The sequence below is a fragment of the Cimex lectularius genome, unplaced genomic scaffold (assembly GCF_000648675.2).
Source record: "Cimex lectularius strain Harlan isolate CLEC.00 unplaced genomic scaffold, Clec_2.1 scaffold2, whole genome shotgun sequence".
NCBI lineage: Eukaryota > Metazoa > Arthropoda > Insecta > Hemiptera > Cimicidae > Cimex > Cimex lectularius.
In genome coordinates, this window is record NW_019394219.1 from 3,435,818 (window position 1) to 3,460,138 (window position 24,321).

At 33.0% G+C, this 24,321-nt stretch overlaps 1 long non-coding RNA gene across 1 annotated transcript in view; it reads right to left on the reverse strand.

Annotated features, from left to right (window-relative positions):
- Positions 1-2,588: 2,588 nt before the first annotated feature.
- Positions 2,589-24,321, reverse strand: part of LOC106666836 — a 175,680-nt gene continuing 153,947 nt past the window's right edge. Inside the window, exon 4 of the long non-coding RNA XR_002910931.1 lies at positions 2,589-2,710. This is a non-coding gene — a long non-coding RNA (uncharacterized LOC106666836). The remainder of the gene's footprint in view (positions 2,711-24,321) is intronic.

Sequence of the window (24,321 nt, forward strand, 5' to 3'; positions counted from 1 at the left end):
ACGTTGTGATCTTTATACAGATCATCTTCAAGGCCTGAGATTTATAAACATGGTTCAAATTATACAAATAAATGTAGGATGCGAAAAAAGGGAATTTATACAATGATAGAAATTTTAGACTCAATCAAAGTATTTGTACTTGTAAGAACAAATCACACCAGACCACATCTCACGATCTCCTAATAATCGTCAATAATAAATTACAATTAATTAAGGTTTTTATTTGAGATGAAAAAAAGTCAATGGCACGAGCGGGATTCGAACCCACGATCTTCGGCTAGATACGCCGCTGCTCTACCACTTGAGCTATCGTGACCTCGATCCACTCGTACATCAACTTCTTATATCAACCCCACCTTAAGTTTTCCCTCCTTTTTGCCATTTTTCAAATGTCGTGTAATCGGATTGGATTCTCGACGACAAATGAAATGGCCACGGAGAGCTTTAGTGAAGTGTACTTCATTTTAATCATTAAATTCACTAATTTCGTGGTCCGCTCGACCAATTAATACATTACAATTAATTAAGGTTTTTAGTTGAGATAGCTCAAGTGGTAGAGCAGCGGCGTATCTAGCCGAAGATCGTGTGTTCGAATCCCGCTCGTGCCATTGACTTTTTTTCATCTCAACTAAAAACCTTAATTAATTGTAATGTATTAATTGGTCAAGCGGACCACGAAATTAGTGAAGTTAATAATAAAATTTAATTTTTAAATGTTTTAAAGATTTTTCATTCTCAATTGCTGGCCGCTATAATATAATATATATTTGTTGTAATTTAAACGAAAAAAAGAATTACATTTTATAATTATGGTTTGTAAATAATGAAATTGTTAAAAATAAAACTTTTAATTGTAATATATAGGTAATGATTAAAAAAATGAAAAAGAAAAATATATAAAAAAGGAACTCAATTGTATTATGTATAGTCTGCATGAGCATTTGCTAACTTCACCTCTTACATTTGTTTCCAATGGGTATAGAATAAATGTTTTGTAGTTTTATCGATTTTGCAGATAATGTTCTATTAGTTGTTATCAGGGCTGTGGTCAAAGAAAGATATTTTTAATTTTAAATAATCGCCTAGCTTTCGGCACTTTATTGAACCTTCTACAGTGCTCTACAAAAGGAAATATCTCAATATATACATTTTTAGTATTGGCCAAATTGACATCAAATATGTAAAAGAACCAAAAACACATTTTTGTACTTATTGATTTATAAACGTTCAAAGTTTATAAACATAAATTCTTTTATTTTCATGTTAACAATGAGAACTTTTTTTTTACTCTCCTCTTCAACTTTACAACTACGACATGTCTAGATGTTTACAAATATCACAGCCAGTAAACATCATCGAAAAACCTTAGATAATAAGAATAATTAATTGTAAGAATAAATAATGTTTCTAAATTAAATGTGTGGTGTTTCATGACTGTTAGCAAATGATTATTCGGAGATCGTGAGATGCGATCTAGTGTGCCGTAGGTTTTAGAAAAACATTTTCTTTATCGTGACAACGTTTCGATCTTCACATGAGATCATCATCAGGGCCTTGTGTTGTTTGCATTTCAACAAAATATTCTCTCAATGATAGCCGATGCAGGTTTCTTCTCATTGTTGGCGATGTCCTTCAGAATACTTGATGTCCACATGAAGAAGATCTCAATAAAGATCGAAACGTTGGCACGATAAAGAAAATGTTTTTTTTAAAACGTACGTCATACCAGACCGAATCTCACGATCTCCAAATAATCTTTTCTAAGGAAGTCGATGGGATTGTTGTCATTACCCCTGTAATACATAGATTTGCTAATCTTTGCACACTCGCTAATTTTGATAGCTTGATTTTGTTGAGCTTTGGCCCACCGATTAACTAGACATCTTAGGTTTTATTATTACTATAGTCAATAACCCATTTTTGCTTTTGAAAACGATAGATAGGGTTCTTCTGCCATTGGTTGTAATTTATTTTTTGTTCCTAGGTGTTCATCCTCACTTTCTAACATGTACCATATTTCTGTTGTTACAATTAATGTGGGTTTTTTTTTCTTTGCGGCCCTATTGTGAAATCATTGCTCTGTGATTTTTAGTGCTCTTTCGGTGAGTTCTTAATTTCTGAGAAACATTTCCCCCTGACTATTATATAAACGTGGAAACATATTACTTACGAAAAACAACCAAATATTTAAGTAATTTTGTAAGTATAAGAATATTAATTAGATTTGTTACGAGTAAGCAGAACTGTCAGTTATGATTTAATTGCTAAGTAGTTAACAAAATAATTAGACTAGAATTAGTTGTAATAACTAAAAATTACAAGAGGCAGCGTGAATTCCGTCTAATCGTTGCCTCCCGTCATATTAAATACCCATTTCGCCTCGCCGCAAACGTTAATGGTAGAATTAAGGGGAAGTGTAACTAACCGCTGCTTTAATAGCGATAATCTTAGTCGTCGTCCAAAAAGCCTTTGAGAAATTAAATGTATTTGAGCGAAGCAATTTAAATTTAAGCTAAATTGCTAAACGAAAAGCAGGTTGACAAATAAACCCCGAATATACGTAGATGACATATTTACTTTGTTCATTTTCTTATTTCTCTTATTAGGAAAAACGTTAGATATTAAATTTTTTTTTGGATTATTTTTTTCATTAATGTGTAATTTTCTTACCTTGAAAAAGTTGGTTTAACCTCAACGGTGAACATTCACCCTGAAACAAAAATGTAGTGGTTAAACAATCAGGTTTTTGGACAGCTTTGTAAACAGCTAGATTAAATTAATTTTTAAGTATTTCAGTAGATTGATTCAAATTATGAATTACTCCATGTTTATCTATCAATATAATTTAATGTAACAATTCAATATAATGTATTAAATAAGTTATTGCTTTACCGATGGCTGATTTATACAAGCTCAATTGTGCACAAATATGTGCATATATAAACATATATAGAAAATTTATGTTACGGCATCTCACGGTTTGGCAAATTCGTGTTTTGGCAGTTCTGTAAAGCCTCGTTTTTTGTCCATCCTGCCGACGAAATTTACCTCCAGAGACTGAAAATTTATGTTATAGCTTGGTCATTTAAGCTCAGAATGTTACAGTTTGAAAAGTTAGACACACACACACACACACACTAGTATTCCATCACCCTATAAATTACTGTACAGAAAATCTTATTGAGGGTCGATGCGGTTCTCAATATTATACTATCATCCCTTTCGCTCACAAGCGCATTAACAAATCTCAATAAACCATAAAGGGAACAGAAAATGAGATATCTATCAATACGTGCACGTGCACAATTCTATTATCGGGTGGTAGTTTTTCACGGTCGTTCTATGGAGTCAAAAAATGACAATATTCAATTACGTGGGACACATTGACCAACATTTACCTTCATTCCGGATGCATTGGCGGTCTTTGGCCTAAAGGTAAGTAAGTATTCTTGTGTTACTCTCGCTTGGCCTATTCTTAATCGGGTGAGCATGATCCCTCTCCTGCGAATCAAATAATGAGGGTCATGTCGGAGTACTTTTAGCACACACGGCGAGATCGCCCCGAACGAGAGGTGCCTTAAGAATACTAGAACAAGTCTGCCAGATGCTCAAGAATGTCTACCGTTCCAAGTATCCCTATGACTTCGCAGAAGGTTGCAAGGGATTATTCTAAGCGGGGGGGAGCTGTTCTTACATTAAGCTGTGCTGGCATCTAATGATCCTCACCCAAATATCCCTGTCTGGCTAGGAAATCCGCCGCATATCCTATAGTAATATGTGATGATTAGTGACCGTTAATCGATAATTATTCAGAAATCGTGAGATGCGGTCTGACCGCATCTTACGATTTCTGAATAATTATCCTATAGTAAGTTGCTCTCTTAGAAAATTGGGAGGCAACATTCCCAGCTGGCATGAAAGTCTTGGCCAATACGGGCCATATGAGCAATTATGTAGCAAAATAGATATGTCTATTGTTGTGGGGAAATCAATGAATACCATATAAAGAATGATTTTTAAGCTTATTTTGGTTTTTACTGTTAAAACATATTTGCGAGGGGGGAGTCTTAGAGGACATTATGAGAAGTATAAATTCTCGGACTAATTGACAAGAACACAATCGATCATAGAACAGTTGAAAGATAAATAAACATAGAGACAAATAAATTTATCTTTTTATAAGCAAATTAATACGTAGATGGGTAGTTAAAAGCACTTAATTACTTCAAAAGCTTAAATTACCTTAAATTTCTATCGTAAAATTAGGAAAATTATAATTAAATTTATAAGTATACAACTTGCACATGTTTATTGCCGCAAGTGGCATGTTGAACGTCTTAAGGCCAAGGGATAAAACTTATATTCACATTAACCACGAAATGGCATATTAAAGAAATATGAAAAAGTTCATTAGAGCTTCAAAAATTTTCCAAAATAGATTCAAAAAGGTAGTTCATTAGAAATATCGTGTTCTTAAATGAGAATCTCAAGCCGTTAATTAATTTTCTTTGTAAACATTTTAAATAAGCCTGTGTTTTTCTGAAATGCAGGAGTAGATTAAGATCAATAACATCCCAAAGAAGCCGCGAGGGTCTTCCGCAACTTCGCCCATTTCTCATCGACCTTTTTGTCCGGCGGGGTTAAAATTTTCTCCTCCAGCTTCCGTTTTGGCCCCCGTCTCAAGAAGAAGATAACAGCCCGGACAAAAGACGAAGTGACAGCTAAAAGGCTAAGTGTGCGCTTTCAGAGAACAATAGGACAGTTATCTCTAAGTGTTATAATTGCCTCTGAGTTGTGCGTGAGTGCCGGCTCTTTTAAAACAATTTCCAAACGGCACTCTAAATATCGCTTTAACACGGGGATTTTCCCTTTTTCATCATTTTCAACCCAACGGTTAAGTGGCGATTTCCTGAGAGTTTTCTTCCATTTCAAAGCACCGATTTGAACTTTGCATATTTTTTCGACAGTTTAATTTTCGATGCTTTGAACTAGCCCAACTTTCCACGGCTTATGTTTTCAACACTCGGTCAATGAAAAATATATCTACATATGTCCTGTTTGTTGGCCCGAATAACGACAATTTATATTTTTAAGTTTTTTTGTAATTTAATCCATGTCATATTTTTTTCATTATTGTATAAATAATTAGATTCATATAAACGTTTTAAAAATTATTAGAATAAATATTTAGTATATTTTTTATTTATTTATTTTTTTACGTGGGATCGCAACAGCAGAGGTTACATCAAACCTCGGGGTGCCGGTGTTTTTGAAAAAAGCCCATTTTTAAGTATTTTTCAAAAACACCGGCACCCTGAGGGTTTTGATGACTTCTGCTGTTGCGAACCCTCGTAAAAACATAATAAGGAAAAGCTTGTTATTATGTATGGATACAGTTATGCAAATGATTCTATGCCATGGCTTTTACATGAAAGGCGTTATTTTTATTCAATTGAAGTGTTTACCTAAGCCATTTTACGAGTCCTTTTACGAATTTTACGAACACAATGGTTGGGCTAGCAATGATGAAAAACGATGCATCTTGATTCACTAGCTACCAAAAAAAGCTACTACATTCAAATTAAAGTCGTCATGTAAATCAGTGCCGCTGGCGTTAGAAGAGTTGAGGATGGATGATAGACAATCGTTGCGGTGTTAGAAGCTGATGGCCCGGGGGTGATTATTGTATATACATATGTCTATTATGACGGATTTTGTCATCCCGGCTGAGCATGCATCACACGATGAAGGCCCATTCTTCACCTGGCACCCCTCGACTTCGAAATGCCCGGGAACCTAAAACATCCCTACGCCAGCTTTCCGATGTACTGCGGCGAATAAATCTATGCCTAGCGACTATTAATTGTCCCATTGGCGGAAGGGGGATCTCACTTAATTGCTCTCGAACCGAACCCGATGACATATTCCGGGTGCCCGGGGGTTTATACAGTTTCTTATAATTTATGACTGTCGATGGTGCACAACACAGTAACCAACGTAAATTTAAACAAAAAAGGATAAAGGAAAAAAGATAGGAGGCGAGGAGGAAAAGAGTGCGATAGAGAGTGAGAGAGAGACAACACTGTTAAATTTTAATCTAACACTAAATGATTTTCCGGTGTTTAGGCTAATTTTATTCAAACCACCATAATAAAATATTTTTTTACAAGACCTCATGAAGTTCTGATTTCGTTTTATTTGGTTTACATTAAGATTAGAATGTTGTGATTAATTTCAATTAATTAAGGTTTTTAGTTGAGATGAAAAAGTCAGTGTCACGAGCGGGATTCGAACCCACGACCTTCGGCTAGATACGCCGCTGCTCTACCACTTGAGCTATCGTGACTTCGATCCACTCGGACACCAACTTCCCATGTCAACCACACCTTTTGAATTTTCCTTCCTTTTTGTCATTTTTCAAATGTCGTTTAATCTATTTGATTCTCGGCGACATATGAAATGGCCACGGAGAGCTTTAGTGAAGTATACTTCATTTTAACTTATTAAATCCACTTGTTTTTGTAGTCCGCTTGACCAATTGATATCTTTCAATTAATTATGGTTTTTAGTCGACATAAAATGTCAGTGTCACGAGCGGGATTCGAAACCACGACCTTCGGCTAGATACCAGGACCACGAATACAAGTTGTGATTAATATAACGATTAATCTAAAAATTCATATAGTTTGAAATAAACCACAAATTGATAGTGTACTTTAAAATACAATAGTGAGTAGAAATACTTTGTTTGAATATAAAATATATTTTGCATTGTATAAATTCACTTTTCCATATCCCAAAATGTATTTGTTAAATGTAAACAATGTTTGTAAATCCCAGGCCCTGAAGATGATCTCAATAAAGATCGAAACGTTGGCACGATAAAGAAAAGGTTTTTCTGAAACCTACATCACACCGCACCGCATCTCACGATATCTGAATAACTTTAAAATTGTTTTTGCTAAATTTGTTTTTCACATTGGTTTTCTTTGATCCATTTTTTTATAGTTTTACTTAAGACGTTTTTAGGAAAAATTCTTCTGTCCGGTATCCGGTCATAACATATATTTATTGTTTTATTTAAAAAGAAATTCCTTATAAAATGTGGTACATTTTTATCAAACCTTTGATTTTGAGCGTACAAAGCAATATCATTGATCCTTGCAACCCTCTTGCAATCTGCAAGGATCGATCCGACCATGTCATTACGATTTCATCCGGGCCATTTGCCCTGACGACCGTCGGATACGAAAGCTCCTCCTTTTTAGACGAGCCTGAGGAAATCGACTACGAAAAATTAAGAAATTCGACTTTCATCTCTCTTTTGGAATGGAGGTGTCGATCAATGTTATTTTGAGACGATGAAGAAAAAATTGAATAATAGAAGAAAAAAAAAAAGAAGAAATTGTTAAAAATAAAAACAAAATAATTTGCGCTCTACTGATATTTCAAAGCCTCATAGATGGGAAACAAAAAATAAAGTTTTTCTACAAAGATAATTAGATTAATAAATAAAATTTCTTACGGGGAAACGAACAAATAACGGTTGTTTAAAAAAAATATTTTTAGTTAAGGTTACCCAAAAAGGAATCCACCATTCATAACGAAACGAACGTGGTAGAAGTACTTTCAGAGCTCACTCTAGGTCAAAAATGGATTCGAAAATTCGACTGCGAGCATAGCAAAATAGGGAGGATCTGCGTTGAGAGTAGAATGAGGAAGATAGAAAAAAAGGGGACAATCGCTTTGGATGCAGGCTACCCACGTTCTGTCCTTATCGCCATAACGTCTGGAAAAGCTTGATATGCAAATAGGTTTTGGGTGATACGAATGATAAAAACTGTATTATTTTTTTCCCTAATGGGTTAACCTTCCAAGAGTCGGTTAATGTGTGCTAATAATTTATAAAAATAAACTGCCCATTCAAAAAAAATGGCCAAATTTTAAAATGCATATTTTCTGAGCCATTTAAGTCACCGACCTACTACGCTAGGTCGCATTTTTTAGAAAATTTTACGCTGAGCGCAAGGGGTTGTTAAATGTTTTTATAACTTCAGTCATTCAAAAAGTGCAAAAAGTAGCATGTTCTCGAATTTTTGAATTTACCGATGAATGTTTGAAGCTAAGAAAACATTTAAAAATCCATTTTGTTCAGAGTAAGATTTTTTTTAAAAAAGAACTAGCGCAGCTCTGTGACTTAAAAGGCTGAGAAAATATACGTTTCTAAATTTGGCCAATTTTTCGTGCAAAACCCAGATGGTGGGTTTTTTGATGAGCGGTGTACAATGAGAAAAGGAAACAATAAAATATAAATTATTTAATTAAATTCCAACGTGTCATGCCATATTTTTGGTAATTAAATTATTATTTTCTGCACAAATTCATTATAATAACTCCCTTTTGAAATTTTTATTATATTTGTCTCAACAATAGGTTTACTGAAAAGAAAAGTCCGAATAATCAAAATATAACAAAAATACATCAACATCTGTATATTTTGTTTAGAATTTTTAGATCAATTTGTTAGATGATTAGAAAATACTTATTGAACAGTTTTTGAAGTTCTGACTAAGAGGTCATTTTTTACTGCAATTTGATCAATTAGATAAAACGATTGATGGTTTATTTTACCAAAACGGTTTGTAAGTGCTATTTAATTACAGGAAACTCCTGAATTTTTTTTCTTAATTTTGTCAAAAGATATTATAAATAATGCGTTCTATTTCAGTATCCGCCATCGTTTTCCTGGTACAATATATTCTTTTCTGCAAAAAATATCGGAACCTCTATAAATTACGATGTTTTTTAATTTTTAGCCTTAACGCATTTTTTGTTTTATCATGTGAGTTATTTGGGTAAAGTCATATAGTAATATCATTATTAATAACTATTTTCTACGAAACGAAAAATCAACGTGTTTCTTGGTTCTTTTCACCGTTTCCTTAAAACGGGTTTTACAGGGGTTTTCTGAACTTTTTATTCTGTTAATTTTGTTTGTGTCATGACGAATCGTCTAATCTGTAATAAATCCGTCAGAATCGTTACTTTTAATGAACTATGGATTACGCTATATCGCTGGTCGTCTTGCCATTTATTATACATCAGTGTGAAAGACCATTAATACGTACAGGAAGACTACGAATCACTCGACGCGACGAAATTCAGGAACTTCCAGAACCAGCACTCTCGTAGAGGGCTGTTTGATTAAATCATATAATCTGGAAGTGAAATTCAACAGCTTTTGGCATTAAAAATTGATTACTCGTATTTGGAGAATGTTAATCTCAGAATCAAATGTTAGACGAAGAACACTGTAAAGAGTGTAAGTGAACACAAATCGGCAACTATAAATAATAGAAAAACTTATTCACCGATGAGACAGAGTGACCCTTAACAGTCCAGATGGTTTTGAAAGTGTCTGGGGAATACCTAGAGAACAATACATCACTACACTTAAAAACAGTTGCATTTGGGAGATTGTCCGTCATATTGTGGTGTACCGAATAGGTACCAACATACTTTATCCAGCCTTTGCCTACCTCAGAGCTTCGTCACTCGAGGATGTTGGAAAAGTTCGGAGTGATTAGGCATCTGGGAACTTCGAGAGCTGCGCTATTCGCTGTTCTGTATCTGCACATCGCTGTCCCATTTCATCAATGAATTTGATTATTAGTGGTTGTATTTCTTGTACGGTCACAAAAAAACTACACAGCATTTTCTCCGGCGGATAAATTTAATGTTGGCGTCACAGTCTTTTACTCGGTGCGAAGGTCTCTCTTCTTTTCCAAAATCTGCACTATCGTGTTGGTTAATACCAATTTTCCTCAAACGCCAGTCAGCCAATCATGTTAAGATTCGTGGTTTCTTCCTTTAATTTGATCCAGTCTGTTGTTTCTTTCTTACCAAATCTTACTTTATTACTTTCTTTCAACGCTTTAGAAGGAGGTGATCGGATTGTTTGTACCCAATCAGCAAATTCTACAGTTTCCTTACTTTTACCATGTCTTTTTGCCTAAGATGGCGTTGATATTGTGGATGATGCCATAACCGCATAATACAAGTTTTTGAATCTAAACCCAGAGTAGATCACTGATGATGATACTAGGGGTATTCATGATCTTTGTGTTAACCCTGTTAAGTATGTTAGGTCATGTTAGATGGTGAAAAATGATGACGTAGACTAAGAATCGGCTAGTTAATATTGCTCGATTTAACAGGCCAAGGCCAATATTAGATGTTAGGTCGAAAAAGTAATCACATTACTATCCGTTAGAGCGTAGGTAACCAACATGGCAGCCATGAATTTAACAGCTGTTTTTTGTTGAAATGTATTTTTATTCTTAAATACGAATTAATTAAATTAGACCAATACATTTCTTTTATTAATTTCGGGCCTGTCCTTATACTCTCATTCATAATAGGTTCATCCCCTATCTTATAAAATTGTAGGCTGTTAGACGATAGGATACAAGTTAGGTATGTCAGCACGAATTGAAGCGTGTCATTTGTTAGTACTGTTCGAGTGCATTGATAGCTTTTTGAAAGAAAGAGTTGATTAATTTTTCTTTTTTATTAACTTCTAGCATCTTACAATTTAACACAAAAGAAAACCGTAACAAACAACAAGCCTTCAAGGACTGTTATAGCTTTATGTCTGGTTCTACCAATCACCACGCGCAGCATTGCGGAAAAATTAACGTTTAAAATATGTGCATGTATAAAGAGCCCCCTTCTTTCTTCACGATTTTGCTGTACATTTCTCTGTTCGAGTTAACACTAGTTAACATCTTACAAACATCGTGAATACCCCAATGTATTTAGATGAATTTACACGGAGTCTAAGCGTGCTAAACCTGCACGACAGTTCGATCTGAACTAAGTGTTGCCAGCTGCGCCGTTTTGAACCTGTACTGAATTACTACGAAACAAATACTCAACTTTTTTTTTTATAGCAGGAGTCACAAAAATATCATGAATACTCCTACTATATTAATTTACCATAAACAAAACTACACCGATATTTAGCCTTGCAAATACCTATGGTTATCCTAAAATAAATTTTGCCTGTCATCCAATTATGGAAAACAACTGTAGGTGCAATGAAATTAATTAAAAATTAAATAAAATAAAACCCCTATACCTGAGGTGAACGCGTGTACTTCTCGTCAATCTTCTTTTCAGTACCCAGCAATGAATCGTCTACCCTCAACATAACCTAGGCCCCGGGTAATATATAATATGGCTTAGATTAGGCTCCGTCTGAACCTTTTCTATCTGCAGCTGGCGTATATCACTCCCGTGCTTTGAAATTAAAACAAAATTAAACTAAAAATAACTTCTAAGTCCTGAAGTAAGGGATGCTAAGACTTCGTATTTTTAACCCATAAAATATTCCATGTGATGTGAATTAAACAAGAGAATATGAAAAGCTGTACGAATAAGCCTGAATGATTGAACATTTAACTGATAAGTTAAATTTTTGCGACAAAGTAATCTATATACAAGTATCTGTATCATAGCTGTGGTAAAAATAATAATTAGTGAGATTTTGAAAAAATCTTTAATAAGATTCTAAAAAGCAAGACCAAATCTTTGTCACCTTTATTTATCCATTATGTGGCGATAATTTGGACTGAATGTTATACGTGCCACACGAACTAATAAAGAATAAATACAACTTAAGTGGCATAATTCTACACAAGATAGTGTCAGAATTTCTTATAAAACCTTACCCCCTTATCAATGGGTTTTGATTTACGAGGCGTAAAGTAATACGTTATATGTAACGCGTGTAAGTAATAACTTTATCAACGGATTGCCACGAAAAATAATCGTATATCTTTGTTTTTGAAATGCAAGCAAATAACGAACATTTATTTCCATTTTCCATGAGTTATGCTATCAGGACATGGCGTTGAATTGAGAAATATGAACGGTCCCTGGTGATAATTCTCTTAGATGGCTATCTTCATGACTTTATTCAGCCGGCCCGACATGGCGTGATTAGCCGCGATTCGGTAAATGCAAAAGGGGGTGAATTCCCGGTGGAAAACCGGCGTGAATCGGCTCATGCGAGATGAGGTGTGGCATCAGCCATTGAATCCACCCTATGATTAATTTTAGCCTTTTGATTAATTAGAAAAGAACGCGGACTGCAAGATGAACCTCTTTGATCTTTTTATCAATAGTTGGACAAATATTTTTATTTTTATAAAATTTATTTCTTAACGTTTACTTAACGATAACGATTTAATATCTACAATTTACTTGTTTGTTGCAATATATAAATATATTTACTTTTATAAGTTTTTATTGAAAATTAGGTTTATAGAATGAAGCTGAAATAATATGGACTAATATATAACTTCATTTTTACTGTCTTAAACTAGAACTAAAAAAAAAAAACTCATTTTTTGTAGTTGATAGAATAAACCTGAAATGATATTGACTAACCTGTAAGTTCGTTTTTATTGTCTTCAACTAGAACTGAATAGAAACTCATTTTTTGTCGTTAGTATATTATTTTTGTATCTGCAGTATGGTATGCTTTGTATGCTTTCACTTCAAATATAAACCAAATAAAAACAGGAAAACGCAATCATAGAGACCTTAAATCATCATGCAAAATATTGAGCTTTATAGTGAGAAGCGGAATTTTTATAGGGAATAAGAGAAAGTTGAAAAGGTTAAAAATATTACAACAGTCAGATTTTTCCCGACACTTTTGAAAATTTAGTAAACTTTTGTATACAGTGTTAAGCCCAGATATGTCAGATTTAATATGATATGGTTACCATGTTTACATAATATTTCATTAAAACTTCTTCTCTTATTAATTTTCAGAAATCGTGAGATGCGGTCTGGTGAGATGTAGGTTTCAGAAAAATATTTTGTTATCGTGCTAACGTTTCGATCTTTATTGAGATCATCTTCAGCGCCTGGGATTTACAAACATTATTTAAATTTAACAAAAACATGTAGGATGTGGAAAAAAGTGAATTTATAAAATGCAAATTTTTGTTAAATTTAAACATTGTTTGTAAATCCCAGGCCCTGAAGATGATCTCAATAAAGATCGAAACGTTGGCACGATGAAGAAAATTTTTTTCTGACAACTACATAATATCATCAGACCGCATCTCACGATTACTGAATAATCATCAACAAACGGTCACTAATCACCACACACTTCTCTTATTTGCAAAGGGTACAAGTAAGGGAAATAGATCGTCTGCTAAAGTTAGCTTCAATTTTGATACATTCCCTTGTTCTCACCAAAAAAATAAATAAATAAAATAAAATTCAAAAAGCTGAGATCGCCGAAACAGAGTGATTAGAGCGTTCTACTTCTGCAATATTTACGAATCCCAGCTAAGAATTGGAATTATATTGAGCATAATTTGGAAAATTATTTTAAAGTGGTTAGACTCCTTCCACGATACTCAACTAATTGGATCTTGTCCTTCCTGTATTATACTAAAAAACATTGAATGAAAAGTTTACAATAAGCAAGTAAATTTTATTAATATACCAATATATTTAAAGTATTAAAGTAATCTTATTAGTTTGTAGAAGAAAAAGACCTACACATTAATTAATCAATAATTTTAAGATAATAATGATGTAGATGATGATGCTGAATACTAGAAAGTAGGAGGTATTTGATCCCAAGGAAAGGTAAGGTCCCTTATGGCTAATTGCACTTTCCTATTTCCTTGGTTAAGAGCAGTGACTCGGCCATTCTAATAATTACTAGGTTATTATCTGTCCTTGTGGCAATTCCATTCTCTGAATTTTCTTTTATCCCAGGTTATGTTTTCATTGAGCAGTTGCTTCGCATTTGAAGGGGCTTGGAACATTGGTAGTCATTTCTTCCTTCCCATTGCATAATCTACGCGCTGTTGAATGGATGTTTTCTAAGATGCCAGTGACCGGTTAATAGTAACCAAACTCTTCTGAGTTTAGCCCCGTCTAATATCTAATGGTAGCCGTGAGTTTGCTAGGATTTTTTTTTTGGGGGGGATAGCTCATGAAGGCCTGTAGATCTTGCAGATCCTCCTCTGGCTAGTGGCTAGTGTTTATGGTTTTAGGTTACTCGAAATTCCTTCGTGTCCTGGTACCAAGATATCATCAGATTATCGTTTTTTCCAAATTTCGGAAATTGTTGATGCATTCACTGACAAGTTTGATGTGATTTTTTTACGTTGTAATGCTTTAATAGCTGCATAGCTGCTGAACTAACCGATCATACGAGGATTTCATCGCCAGTGTAACTTCTTTTACGATTTTTTAAGGTGCAAGCATTGACGGCGTTGTTATGTTTATATATAATTGTATATTCGAACCTAGCGTCCACACAATAAAGCCAAAACTAACAAAGGTTGTGCCTGTTCATAAACAAGGGGAGCAGAATAATTATAGATCTATTGCCCTGTTATATATTCCCAATAAAGTCATTGAAAAGTTAATATATAGCCTAAACGTTGAAAGGTTTGATTTATTTTCAAAATTCCAGTGTAAATCCGAAAATTGCTGTCCATCGAAGATTACATATATAATATCTATTATATATATGAGAATATAATAGGTTCAAAAATAAAAAATCTTTTAGTGGTAGGGGCCACTTGACTTGACGTAACTAAGGTCTTCAATCTTGTCAACTTTAAACTTATTGATTAGGAAACTTGAATCTTTTGGTGTACGTGGTGTGTGCCTGAATTGGTTTAAGCCATACCTTTCTGATCGCTATCAAAAAATATTTATAAATAGATATCTTTCTTAGGCAATTCCTGTTACTACAGGCGTCCCCCAGGGCTCAATTCTCGTGCCAATGACTTCATTAGTGTTAAGGTTGGATCATCGTGTCTATTCGCGGACGATGCCACTATAATTACAGTTGGTTCAAGTGCGACTGAACTAGTTTAAACTTAAAAGAGTCGTTACATCAAATAAAAACTTGGTAGCAAAAAAGTGGATTGAAAAATCAACATCAAAAAGACGGTTTGTATGAACTTCATGATAAATTTGACGCCCAATCTTTAAATTTTGGGAGTATGGAATTGTGTTGGGCCGGCTCGGTAAGAATTTTGGGGTTGAATATTAATTCCTCAGTGACATGGGAAGCTCATATAAATGAACTTATAACAAAATTAAACAGGGTTGTTTTTTCAATGCATATACGGGTGAATTCTACGAGCCGACGCATACATAGAACCGGGCAGACAACTAAATTTGAATCACTACTCTCGTATGTCTGATGGGGAATTTTTTGGGATGTTTTGGGGAAATAGTACTGCATAATGAGTGGTGTAGGAATAAGGTACTGATGCCGTCAGCTTTTTGTAAATAACAAAATAATTACTCTCACTTACCCATACATTTACAGAATTGCCGTTTTCATTTAAAATAATCAAATCATTTTCACTACTAATTTGGCAATTCATTCATATAATACTCGCTCGAAGAATGATTTTAAATTAGGTCATAATAATAGTAGATGTTCTGATAAATGTGGTTCACACATGGGAACTTAGATTTTCAATGATCTCCCGGCTATTATCAAAACGATTAGTCGTTAAATTAATTTTTTAGTTCTTCGAGGCCTCAATACTTTAGTCATTAGTGTGATAATTTTCTAAGTATTTTTTAAGTTTAATTGTGTTAATTTATTGGTATGCCGACGTGTCTACATGCAATGTATAATATGACACAAAATGATTCTATTCGGTTATGAACTGGGAGAAAAATTAGCAAGCAGACGTACGTTCTTTAGCTACTAGAGCAACAACAACAAAATGCAGGCTGGAAAGTCCAAATTAGGTAGAATTCGTAGCTATAATAAAATCGATGAACTGTTTCTTCTGAAAGGCTTTGATTATATATATAAGAGACCACTTATTTCATTGCACAGCCTCAAAATCTTGCAAAATCATTAGGGTTTAATCGAACAAATAAGAAAAACATTCTAAATCCATGAATAAAGAAAAGGGTCCTACAAGAATCACAGGTAATGAAAAGGCTGATCCTTAAAGGAAAACCCCTGCACTTTGGTGTACTTTTTCAAATACTGTATGTTCAATATGGCCTAAATTCTATGTATTTCGTGAATATATGCGTAGAAGTAGTGGCTAAGAAAATTGTCTGAAAGTAAAATGTTAATTAGAAAAAAATGTATTTTAGAAAAAATTAATTTTTAACTTGAATTTTTTTCAACAACGATACATTATTCTATAAATACCTTAGCTATAATTTTTCTAAAATGTGTTTTATGTGTCTAAATAATTATTATAAAATTGGTATATAACATTCTGATAAAAATGTATCTTTGTACCTTGTATAGCGTGAAAACGTGATTGTTTAGAAGAGGCAAAAAACTTAAGTTGTAATTTACTCCAAAAACAACTTTTTGAGACATTTTAAAGTAAACATGTGCTTTTTACGATGTTTTGAAGAATAAATACCTGTCACGATCAAATGTCACTAGAACTTTTTCAATATCCATTTTTGTCATATTTCCTTTGTCCATCATTTTCGAGTTTTTTTCTTAAGATGGGTTGTACAAAAAGAGTTTTCAAAAAGATATATAGACGTGTTCATAAGCAAATGAAAGATAATAAATTTTTTAGTGTTTTTATTCTCGTATTCTTTTGGAGTAGTACTCAGAACTGACATGTTAAAATTCCAAAACCTGATTAAAAAACTGCTAATTAATGGATATCTATCTTAGATTTGTCAGAGCAAGCTCCGTAAAAAGTATACCTGCAGCATTTTGGAATCGTTGATTCTTTTCGATGCAAACGCACCAACGTTTGTATTGAAAAATTGTTAAAAATTCAATTAGTATTGAGAACATAATGCAGTTATTTACGTTACTGTTATTAGAGGTTAGGCTTTTTAACATAAAAGAACTTTTGAAAAGTTTATAAAAAGAAATTTTGAAAACAAACCCGTTCTTTATTACCTTATTATTTGATTCAAAGATATGCTCACCGGAGTTTATTAAACTCGTAAATCTTTGAGTCCAACTTATAAAGTCATTAGTTAAGATCTAATTGTTTGTGTTTTGACATGTGTTCACTTCAGGAAGTATAATGATGGGGTTCTGGACCTGAAAGTGAATGTTTTTCCAAGTCTAGGCCGGGTTAATTTAATGGCACAGTAAATCGAACTGCATCCTCAAAATGGATGAGCGTCGAGGCAGCTCTCTCGGGCGAAAAGAAAAAGCGAGAAGAAAAGATAGGTTTTAAACTTGAAAAATTCCAAGTAGAACCCTTTCGAATTTATCGTTAGGGAAGGATTTTTTTTCAGGAGCCCGGTGATAAATTGGGCCGAGGCTTAGGAGCAGTTCGGAAAAGCCACGCAGAGAATAAGTAATGCCGTGCGCCAACTAATTGCTCCGAGCCTCTGTCAATCTTTGAACTTTAACAGATGAGTGGCCAACTCGCAACTACTATTAATAGTCGCTTATCCATCGCAAATGCCGCTCTCGTAAATAATTGTAGGGTCAAACGAAATTTAAGCAAAATTTTATACTTTTTTCTACTGTTTTATCTCGCATTAGATTTATTATTTCGAAAGGAAAGAAACATCGTTATGAGACACATCTATTAATCAATGAATTTTAGTTTGTATTTTCAAATCATAAATAATTTCTAATGTGTGGCGTTTAGTGGCCGTTAGCCAATGATTATTTGGAGATCGTGAGATGCGGTCTGGTGTGACGTAGGTTTTAGAAAAGAATTTTTGATCTTTATTGAGATCATTTTCAGGGCTCAAAATGTGTGTTTTCTGTGTAGATGTGTCATTCTTGTGTGTCGTGTTGAGAGTGCCCACAAAAAAGGGAGATTTGCCTTGACACGGCACTCTCAACACGACACACAAGAATGGACACATCTACACCGAAAACAAACACTTTGAGCGTTGAAGATGATCTCAATAAAGATCGAAACGTTCCTACGAAAAAGAAAATGTTTTTCTAAAACCTAAGTCACACCAGACCGCATCTCACGATCTCCAAACAATCGTTGGCTAACGGCCACTAAACACCACACATTTCTACACGAGAAGAACGAAGAACGTAGGATTTTATGAACAGATTTCAACTTTATATGGCATCAAGCAAAGAGTATTCTGAAAGACATTCTCAACAATGAAAAGTAACTTGCACCGGCTACCAATCAAAGAAATTTTTTTAATGAAATGCAGACAACACAATGTATTTCCTACTCACATCCAAAACAACTTTAACTTCACAAATGCCACACTAACACAACCAAACACCAGATTTAACGACATACATAAAGCCGCAATACATTTCAAAAGAAACATTTTAAACATAGAAATTAACACCAGCATGAAAAACAGTAAGACATTAACACAGAAATTACACCAATTAAAACTCAGTGTCTCCAACATAATACCTGCAGACACTTTAAAAAAATTCTACAAACATCAAAAAGATGCATACAATTTCGACCAAATTAAAAACAACACACCATAAAATTTAACAGCATACTCTCAACACGACCCACAAGAATGACACATCTACACAGAAACCAAAAACACTTAATGTCCTGAAGATGATCTCAATAAAGATCGAAACGTTGACACGATGAAGAAAATGTTTTTCTAAAACTTACGTCACACCAGACCACATCTCACTATCTCCAAATAATAATTTCTAATATTACAATTCTTACCAAATTTGAGATAATATACACTTTTTCTACTATCAAAATCAATCTATTATATACTACTGGTAAGTTTTATGGGGAAAATATTGATGATATATAACTAACTGAAAGATTTGCGAAACATTGTTTTTTTGAAATCTAAATAAAAACATAACGGTATGTTTCGTCATAAAAAAAATCAAAGTGTAAATATATGCAAAAGTTCTGTAGATTCCGATTGGTTAAAGCTCCTGTAAACACCAAATCATAAATCCTTCACTGTAAAAGCAAGGTTAAACGTCTAACGGGGACGTAGTACCAATCCTTTGCTTTCCCTTAAAATATTTGAGCTGTATTTTTTCTGTATGATTATGTTTTCCGAATTATTTCGTTTCCTGTAAAATATTACATACATAAAATTTTGTCAACCGTCTACTCTGACACAAATCAAAGTGAACAATTCTAAAATACATTAAAATAGAAAATATGTTAGATCTTTATGCGTGTTTTCATATTTTTACTAACCAAAATATGTGTTATAAATTGCTGTAAAATATGCTAATTTTAAGTAATTAATCTTTATGTAAGGTATTGGTTGAGATAAAAAAGTCAGTGTCACGAGCAGGATTCGAACCCACGACCTTTGGTTAAATGCGCCGCTCTGCCACTTAAGCTACCGTGACTTCGGACACCGAATTCCCATCTCAACCCACCTTTCGATTTTTCCCTCGGTTTTGCCATTTTTCAAATCTCGTGTAATCTATTCGAATCTTGGCGACAAATGAAATGGCAACGGAAAGCTTTAGTGAAGATATACTTCATTTTACTTATTAAATCCATTAGAGTTCGTCGTCCGATTGACTAAATAGCTTCTTTCATTTAATTAAATTTTATGTAAGGTATGACTTTTGAATTTCAACCAATACCTTACATAAAGTTTAATTAATTGAAAGAAGTTATTTGGTCAATCGGACCACGAACTCTAATGGAGCTAATTTTAAGTATGACACATTCAAACTTATTTATTGAATTATTTGGAGAATAAATGTTATAATTACCTATTATACACGTGACATTCCATGTCAATAAGATGCTGCTTATTGCTATAAAAATTTTACAGTCATTATCACCGATAGCACATTGCTGATTTTATCAGTAAACCTATAACTGTATCTTTTACAGTGAGTTTAATCAACTAGAAAATATTTTCGCCGTAATTATCCTGTATCTTTTTGGTAGAAATGCCCAGAGGAAAAGATTGGCCGATATCCAAGGCTTATCTTCTTCACTACTATTTCCCATTCGTTAACCAGTTAGCTATCACACTCGTAAAATATACCAGATTTATTATTATTGGACGAGTAAGTATTTTTCCGAAAAAACCCACCCTTATGGGTGGGAACATATTTTCTAATGATACGGGTTTATCAAAACCATGTACTGAAGCTGCAGGCCAAATTAATTGATTTGCAGAACTACAACGACAATAGGCGGACCATAGAGAACGAATCGTACTTACAATTCACATCATCTTGTGAGTCTAAATTCCAATTTTACAAAATTTACCAGCTTAACATTGAATTTTTAATTTTCATGTAACTTTGTCGTACGACATATTCCCAAATGCTTACTTTGTAGCATGTTTAGTTTGATAAAAATTGTAAACGTAAGTAAGTGGTGTTCAGAACAATCAGGATACTTTGTTGTAAGTTTCTTTGTCTTTAAGGAATTTAACACTACGACGCACATTTTTAAATTCAATCATTTTCTGCTTATATTTTCTAACTGATAGAAAAAGTAATGTCCTCTTTCCAAAAGTAACAAGTTAGGGTTAAATTCGCTCAAAATACTTTATACATTATTTCCAACTAAAAGTCAATGGTTGTGCGGGATACGAACCATAAACCACACAGCCGCGGTCACTATGGACTCAAACCGTTCGTTGGTTCAATTCCCGCCATCACTCCAGGAAGTTTCTGACCTAATAAATTCTGTTCATCAATACATTATTCTAGCGTGGCTAAATAGGAAATATGACACCATTAAATCCATAAAATGAATAAGAAAGTATAAAAACTTTAGTCGTTTAGTGTGCAATTGTTTAAGGGAGAAAAAGAACTTCTCATCCATATAAGGTGAACCCGTTCAAATAAGTATATGTTGGATATATTATGTTTGTGTATGTATTACAAAAACTTATAGTTAAGAAAAATGTTCTAAAATAAGTAGTTTTAGTTAGTTAAAAATTCATAAACATAGACGTTTTTCATAAACTATTTTTTTAATTTCTTAGCCATCACTATTCTAAAACATATGCTTAATAATTCCAATAATTAGATATCAAAATAGATTCATAACAAGCCGAGAAAATTGAACCATTATGTGTGGAAACAGTGTTATGAGTAGGGGCAAAAAAATCCTTAGCTTTCTTCAATGGTTTAGAATAAGTAACTTAAGTAACTATCGATTTCCCTTAAAAACCTCACTAAAAGCTTTTCTAGTACAGTTTTCGTTTTTACTTGCGCAGCTGTTTCGTTTTGTTTCTTTTTATATATTTCGTGTAAAATGAGTTTTGAAAAAACGCAAAATAAAATGCGTTACCGAAACCCATTATTTTTGTAGAGACAGTAAAAGGGTTTGTACGAGAAAGCTGAAAGTAGACAGTCACAAAAGTACATAATTCAAAAGTTTTTTTTGTTTTATTTTTATATTTGTGTTCGTTATTCTGTATACTTCTGTAAACATTTCCATATGTTTTTGTAATTTTTTCTTGTTTTTTTTATCAATCAAATTTATATATATATTTTTTTTATAAATATATTATTCTTTTCGATAACGCAAAGAAAATTAGATATAGTTCGAAGATGAATTGTTAAATGCATATTTGTTCTTTTGTACATAGTTCATAAACTTCAAAAATTACTTTATTATCGTTATCTAGTTATATAATAACGTAGTAAGCCAAAGGTAGACTGTCACAAATGTACATAACTAAAAAGTTTTTTTATTTTATTTTTATATTTGTTTGTTATTCGGTATACTTTTGTAAACATTTGCATATGTTTATGTAATTTTTTCTTGTTTTTTTACCATTTTTAAATTTATACATTTATATTTTTTTATAAATATATTATTCTTTTCGATATCGCAAAGAAATTTAAATATAGTTAGCAGATGTATTGTTAAATGGATATTTGTTCTTTTTATAGTTTATAAACACAGTTTATAAAAAAAAACACACTTTATAAAAAACACAGTTTATAAAAAAAACCTAGTTTATAAACTTTAACAATTACTTTATTACCGTTATCTAGTTGTATAATAACTTTTTATTTAAATATGTTATATAATTTTGTTTGTTATTTTCTTATGTTACAATTTATTACGTTATATAAATAAAAATTTTACTTAATTAAAGTGAAGGTTTTAACCTTTCAGGCAGGTTTCACGATTGTTATTGCGTTTTGATCATTTTACTGCCGAAAGTCCGGTATTTATTTAAGAAGTAATCCTTTTTGTAAATAGAGTGCCTCGATAAATTTCATTTAGAAGATAGCTTTAAGTACTTGTATCTTACCTTTGGACCATAATAGCTATCGCTGAAACACTGCTCAATTCTTTCCATTACTAAAAAAAACCTTGTCTTTCTATAAACTCACAAACTATACCGGTATATATGCATGAGATATACAAATCGTTGTGTTTTTAAATAGTGTCCCGATTCGTTTTAAAACAAAAAACTTGGAAACCCTTGAAATCCTTTGTTGATTGCAAATGTTATTCTCATATTCAGACAGATTGCTCAGTATGGATTGAATACATTAAAGTTGGGAGGACGTAAAGAAAGAGCTTTCGGGGAGGAAAGATAGGCAGACTAAGCCAAGGGTGGGGCGGAGCCCATGACATTAGTCATGCACACAATTTTATCTTCCCAGCCCCCTTTTTGGTTTATCTTGTGTCACCCGCTGCCCTCACCAAGAACTTCTCCATGTCATTCTACACGACTATACGAAACCACTTGCGACAGCGATAGAAAAAAACAGAAAGAATGTTTCACCATCCGATTTTCCGGCCAGTCCCAGCCTGGCGGTTGTCAATTCGATTTGTTTTTTCAAATGACCCACATGGATGGGAAAATTATTCGAATTCTCAAGGACAGCATTCTTTTTTTATATTGTGACGATGTAAGCTGATGCATTCCGAATAAATACAATTTCTACTTATTGATGATATACCATTATTTTCTCTTCTCAAATTCTCAAAAACGTCTAAAACAATGAGCTTTACATTAACATTAAATAATTTTAAAATATACTAAACCCGCACGACGTAAAGGTCCTGCAGAAGTGTTTCCTTTTGCAACGTTCTCTCTCGATGAGAAGATGCTATATGTTTTTTTTATTTTTATAAATATTTCTCCATTTTTTCTTTAGCCTGTCAAACTCGATATAGCAATCATCATGATCTTCTGAAAATATTCGATCCGTTTAAATATCTACAGACAGATTAACAAAACCCTCGTGTAGCTTTACTTTTTAAACTTAAATCTGGAGGCATGATGAGGTACTTATTTTTAGGCGAAATGCATCAATAATTTTTCCGGTAAAGGCAGATCAATGAGTATGAATTTTCTTGTCTTATTGTAATCGAACTCAGAAATCGACAGGCTTAGAATGTCGTGAATTGAATATTAAAGCAATCCTGTAAAGCTGGCCTAGTTCTTGTGCATGCAAAGTAGGCAGTTAAAGCTATGATAGCTTAAACGCGTTTTAGAAATGCGAGACCGCACGGACTCCATCTAGGTTCCAGGAATAAATCACGCAGATAGTAGAACTGTTTCTCTGGAAATGCCAGAATTTCTGTTTGGTTATGCGAATAATTTCAATTAAATATTGGAAAATATTTATCATTTGATGTTTTTTTATTTTTAATACTCAAAATAGGTAAATTTTACAGGGTTAAATTAAAAATCTCTAAATTAAAAATTTACTGACAAACAAAAGCTATTTGGCAAATTTATCGTATTTCTCTTATTATAAAGAGCTTTTCTGTTTCTTCATTATAATCTTTGTAATTTAGTAATCTAAATTATTGTTGGGTGGTTTATTAGGTCATCTATAATTATTTTCATGACCCTCTTTCTTCCCAAATAAGTATCGGCATAAGTAAAATATAAAATCATAATCCAAACTTTTGGACTTTTCATGATATCACAATAGAATATTTTAACAAAAGAAATCAAAAGTCAAACCTAAAACAAGCTAATCAATGTGTCGGGGTGGTTAATAAACTTGTTGGACTCTTCATGATACCACAGTTGAATATTTTGACATGAAATATCAAAAATCTAATCTACAAACAAGCTAAGAAATGTGAGGGGGTAGTTATTAAACTTGAATCGATTTAAGCTAATATATCAACTTACAGTTAAATTTATTGCTACAAACAAAAATTTTTTTGTATGTTTTTCTATTATGTATTATCTTTTCTTTCTGTTCTATCCTCAGTGTGTGTCTTTTTGTGACGCCTTTCTACCCACTTTTCCCCATCACTCACATTTTCACTAAATATGAATCTGAATATAATTTTTGCATTAGAAATATGATATATCATACGCACTTTTAACCAAAATCATTTGTTAGTTTTTGTA